We start from the raw sequence: 6320 nt of genomic DNA, 5'->3' as shown, positions 1-6320 counted from the left end.
TAATTATTATTTATCTTTACGTAACTGGGAGTGGAACTTCATGAACTGTTTTTTTATGTAATCCTCTATCGGCTACATTTGTAGTTCCCGATGCAATTGGCTATTTCTTCTGAACCAAGGAGCATTAACTGCGATTCTTAGGACTTGTAAATACTGTAATTTTTTACTTTTCAAAAAGGATACCGCTCCCCAGATAGCAAATTTGTTGAGAATGGTTTGTTTTTTATCATAACCAACTCCGGTTACAAACATACTGTCCAAATCTAGGGAACATAAGTGGGCCTTGTAAGGCTCAGGACGGACAGTGGAACGGTCCGGCAACACATATTTTTTGTGACAATTTATTGTTAAAACTAATTTATAGTTTACCTTTTCGGATGTTTTTGAAACATCCTAATTTTGAAATATTTTCCGTGTGGAACCACCCAAATCGGAACGAGGTATGGTCGTAAACGGTTAAATTTCCGGTTTAATGCTCCGCAGATCTCTGTGAGTTGGGAACCTTTGGTCCAGTAGAAAGAGCATGAAGCTTTTTATTTTTAAGTTCATCTGTAATAAAACTTTGCTTGATTGAAAATATCTATTCCTATAGATATAGGAAACGTCAGTTTGAACAAATAAAAGATTAAAAATTTCTAAAACTTAAAATAATGAATATCATGAAGAAATAGTTTGTTTTCGATAAGGACTGAAACTATGCCCTTGGTTGCCTAACCAAAACTATGCCTAAACTATGCCTGTTGATTTAAATAGATTAGTTCTGATCTTATTCTATTAACATTAACTATTATTAACAGCTTCACCCATTTCCGCAATTAGTGAAAGGATTAATGATGTGTTTCTATCATTCATTATATAATTTAGTTCGTTAATATCATAAACAAATATAACATTGTCTTGGTTGCCTGAACTTATTGAAATAAATATCACGCTACAATAGCTTTAATTAGTTGAAATAACTTTTGATTAATTGGTAGAAATGTTCATGGTCGAGGGATCTTCGCAGTGGGGGTGAGCAGGATATAAGAAGATCCTAGGAATATTCTTTAGATTAGTACCAGTGAACATGGTTATCCAGGATCTAACTTGTGTTTTATTTACAGTGTCTGTCTTATTTTTGTTAGCTGGATCAAGTCGGCAGGAAAAGACTTTGGCGGATCAACCGGAAGAAGACATTAATGACTTTTATTTCAAGGGTTTATATGGAACTAAATTAAAACAGAAACTTTTCAAGCAACCTGAAGTTACGGATCATAAAAACTTCCAACCGAAGACGATTAGTACTAGTAGGAACGTCAAAGCATCTCGTACAGTAAAACCTCAAGAACAGAAGTCCATTGAAGTAAATACTGACAGAACTGTACGCATTTCAAAGAAAACATTTATCGACGGAGAGAGGCATTCTAAAGTGAATGATTCTTTTCCCCTGCTACCTGTTGAAAAATTTATTTTTCGAAATTCACTAACATCAACAGAAAAAGGATATCCACGAGAGTTGAACACGGTTAAATCCAAATCTTCAGGCAACAGGTATTCACAAACAGTGGACTATCCAACCGACAAAAAGGAGGTATCACAATATAACGATGATGAAAAACTGTCTCCTTTCTCAGAACAGACTGTCATTAGTAGTTATCCAGATGAAGGAAAGTATTCGGAGAGTTTTGAAAAGCAGCGTTCTGACAGTGGCATCTACTTATTACCTGAAAGCATACAAAGCTACACTGGCAGAACAAGACAAGGTAAGCCTAATGATTCTCTTGTAAAAGACAAATCACAAGGAAGGCAAGCAAGTGTGGGGAAAAGTCATTCTCGTAGTCAGTTCTTATACAATGGTAAATCCATTTCGTATTTTACTTCAGTCCTCCATCATTATGACTGATAACCTTTATTAAATTTTACATTTTTAATTCGTTGAATATATACATATTCATTTTTTATAACTGTCGTTGGAATTTTATGTCGTTGTAAATGTCACCTAAAAATCAATCAAAATAAATAGATATAATTTATATTTGCATTTTAGTTTGTTCATTTGGCTTTTTTTTAAAGATAATTCAAGGAACGTACCATCACTTGTAAGTCCAAAAGTGCTGAAAAAAAATTATTTTTAACATTAAAATTGAATGTTATTATCTCTATTATATTATCTTATATAGTTTAAAAATCGTTAGAGAATTTTATCTGCTACCATGATATTGTATATTATATAATATACAAAATATTACATTATTCTTATATATTAGATATTTTTAGGCCAACAAGGGTACTGTAATTTTATTTTGCCAATAAGGGTATCGCTGCGGAATAAGTTTGGGAACTCCTGACTTTAGGTATTCATTATTTTTTAATTTATTTTTTGTTCCAATAACGGCATTGATAACTTTATCTGTAAAAAATTTGACCCGTTCCTAAACATAAAATATTTTATATATTTCTAATTATACAATTAGTAATTAAACCAGGGTCAAAGATTATGATGATTTTATTAAATTGTTATTATAACAGTTGAATTGTTTTGTTTTTTTAAACAATTGATTATGGCGGGAGGGTGGTATAGTTTCGTACAAAAGGCACTCCTAACTATTTACAACGCTTCAACAATTGAACAATTTTGAATATTAACGATGAATTATAAATATATATATAAACAAATAAAAATAATAATTCTTATGAAGTGAGAGAGAAAAAAGTTAGCAACGATGACAAATGACATTCATAGATTTAACAAAATAAATAACTGAATTCTAATGAAAAAAAATTAGAAAACAGACAAAGAGAAAAAAAAATCATAAAATAGTAGTAATAATTTATCTGTTTCTATTTTAGCCATTTAATAGAAACAGATAAATATACAATTTATAACAGGATGTCCTGCAATAACCTGGGCTTCAGTCTTCGGGTTGTGGTTGGGTTTCCTATATTGTAGGGCACTGCTCCTTTAACTGCTGGTATCTGGGAATGGAATTTTATGAACCGTTTTTTGATGAAGCCATCTATTGATTCTTCTAAGATTCATATTGATGAAGGATATGCCCCTTTCCGATAACTAAGAGCAGATAATCTTTAACTCCCGATGTTTCAGTTTTATATGGCTCTTAGAACTAGCGCTAGTAAAACGTAAATTAAAATATTCTATATATTGCTTATTTATTTTTCTGGCCCTCAAAAACTATCGCACCGAACATATGCCGGTCCCTTTCCATATCAGTATCTGATTTCGAACGAATCGCATATTTTTCACATGTTTGAACTTTTTTCTTTTGTAAGAAAATTCTGTTAAAGAACTTTATTGGTCAAATATTTGAGCATTATGTAAATTTTATTTACGATTTCCTGGTTGTAGTGCTCTTTTTCTTAAGGTCCCAGAAGCGTTATAACGAAGTTTTACTGTAGCTGCTTATTACCAGGTACTCTGACGAAGGGTTTATTTTGTAATGTTGTTATTAGACTGTTTTTTAATTTGACACTCTGCGTAAATTATACCGTAGATTGGGGTTACATTATGTTATCTATTATGGGGTTACACTGTTATCTATGAGGCAAGCATTAGGGCAACCCTACTAGAGAATGTAATCACAGGCTTCGGTACTGTCTTTAGTATACGTCCAATTAAAAAAAATTGGAGTATCATCTATAATTTGGCAGAAGTGATAATGATGGTAAAAGAATTTTTACCGATCCCTGTAAATCAGGTGATACGGTACCATTAAATCAAAAGATGCTTTACCATTAGTATAATTGTATACTACACTGTATACTATACCTGTATAGTATCCTGGTGAAACTATACTGAACGTATGATACTATATGATATAGTAGGATTAAATTAGTGATACTACATTTAAATATGTGTGTTGTTATCGTTACTTTGTTGATGTACATTTGTTTTGTTCAATAAAAGTTTTATTTTCATTTGGTTTTTAATTCAAACTAATTTTATCACTCTTAGGGTTCCCTCAGACCAATATCGTCAGTCTAATCCGTCTAGCTCACTGAATTTTTGCAGCTGTTAGTGGGATTAGACGCGGAGAGACTGGATAACATGTTCTGAGAGAACCTTTAAAAATTCCCAAATATCATAATATCAGAACAAATATCTCTAAAATGTGTTATCAAAGAATATATATATTATTTTCAAGATAATAGTATACTTAACCCAAACTATTAATTTAATGAACCTTGATTGTTTGAAGAAAGCATGACAGCATATAGTGTTAACTACAACTTTATCATTACAGAATGATGGATTAAATATTCTCTTAAATTTTCGTTTGTTTATCCAATGAGAGAAAAGTTTTACTATGCAAAGTGAATGTTTTTAACATACAGGAAAACAGTTATGTTTAAATTGCCTGTGGACTTAGCCTCTTGAATTTTAAATTTTATTTATACTTCTACACTATTAAATTCCTGAGTATTTGATGAATTCGGCCAGGTTATGTCTTAAATACTAGCTGATCCCTGCGAAAATCTCGCGCAAACCTGATATTTGTTTAAAACTTTGGTACATTAAGGATTTAGGACAACTCTTATTTTTACATTCAATAGTATATGAATTTAATAATGACCGTTTAGGGAAAAAGTGAAGTAAGTCAAATATGGAGTTTTGATATAATCAATTCTTTAGTGGAAGTTCTTTAGAAATTTTTTGTAAAGAATTTTTCTCTTTCTAGCTAGTCAGTACAATGGGAATTTAATTTAATTTATTTAATTTTTATATTATTTTATATTAATATAATTAATTTAATCCGAAAATTTAAGAGTACTTGAAGTTAATGAATGCAGCATTTTATTAATTAGTTATTTTTTAAATAGAAAGGAATTTTTAATGACGACAGAATGACTTATACCACTCTTATTATCAAACGGATAATTTATACATACCAAGATTTAATTCATCTACTTAGTAACTTATTAATAGATAAATGAAGTATGAAGTCAACCATGGAACGAAGCTTGCTCGTTACCCGAATATGGCGAAACCAAAGGAGAGTAATGTGTTAAGTTAAGGGGTTTGTTTTTGTTTAGTGGCGTGTTATACCTTATTTAATGTTTCTTACATTTGTTTAATTTAATTTCTTACTTTAAATTTTGTTATTATTTATTTATTTTTGTCTGACCGATGTTATATTTGTGTCAGTAAACCTTTTGATTTTAAAAACTGAGACACGAATTTCACTGCCTTATTATCATCTCTGAGAGTTTTTAAGATATAATTTGATGAGCTATTAAAGTGTGATGTGAAATATGGGCATTCTTTGAAAATATGGCTAATTGTCAAATTGCTGTTGCAATACTGGGAGTTAGGAGGCGTTTTTTAACAATGAGTTAGGTTTGGGTCATAAGCCTAATAAGCATGGTCAGTAGGATCTCCTCTCTACAGCATTTGCGGCTAGAGGTACCCAAGGGCTGTGTTTAGGGGTGTCACATAACCTGCTTGTAATGGCTATTATTGCGAGCCTATTATTAGATTCGATGTCTCAAGTTATCTAGTAATATCCCATGAGTGTTTTGAAGTAATTTGAGCTCAAAATACTGAAAAATTATTTGTTATATTTCATGACCTTAAGACAGGAATGTCAGTGGGCGTCATGAGAATGATCTGCATTAGTCTATATTCAAACTTTTACTTGAGGCCTTCGTACACGGTCAATATCTCATAATTATGATTATGTACCGTGGATGCCTTGTACGAGGAGAAGATGGTTGGGGGTGCGGTCAAATTAAAACACAAATAAGTTGGTGTAACCTATTTAATCGTTTCGGCTAGATTTTCTAGCCTTCTTCAGGGCTAAGAATAAAACAAGATAAGAACCACAATAAGTATAGAAAATAAAATATAAACAGAATGACATAAAATGAATAATTTTACAGAATAGGATTAATAAAATGAAGTGGGAAATAAAATGTATACATAGGTAATTGAAAAAATGGGTTAAATGACATAATTAAGAAAATAAAATAAAGATGAAGTTATATAATGCAAAGAAGTATGAACATATGAGTTATTAATAATTTAAAAATTGAAATATGGAAAGAAAAAGAAAAGTGGGTAAAATAACATATTTAAGGAAATAAAATAAAGATGAAGTTATATAATGCAAAGAAGTATGAACTTATTAGTTAATAATAATTTAAAAATTGAAATATGGAAAGAAAAAAGAAAAGTGGGTAAAATAACATATTTAAGGAAATAAAATAAAGATGAAGCTATATAATGCAAAGAAGTATGAACCTATTAGTTATTAATAATTTAAAAATTGAAATATGGAAAGAAAAAGAAAAGTGGGTAAAATAACATAATTAAGGAAATAAAA

The sequence above is a fragment of the Halyomorpha halys genome, unplaced genomic scaffold, assembly GCF_000696795.3.
Source record: "Halyomorpha halys isolate HHAL.00 unplaced genomic scaffold, Hhal_1.1 Scaffold949.1, whole genome shotgun sequence".
In the NCBI taxonomy this organism is placed as follows: Eukaryota; Metazoa; Arthropoda; class Insecta; order Hemiptera; family Pentatomidae; genus Halyomorpha; species Halyomorpha halys.
This window is presented reverse-complemented; position numbering follows the sequence as displayed.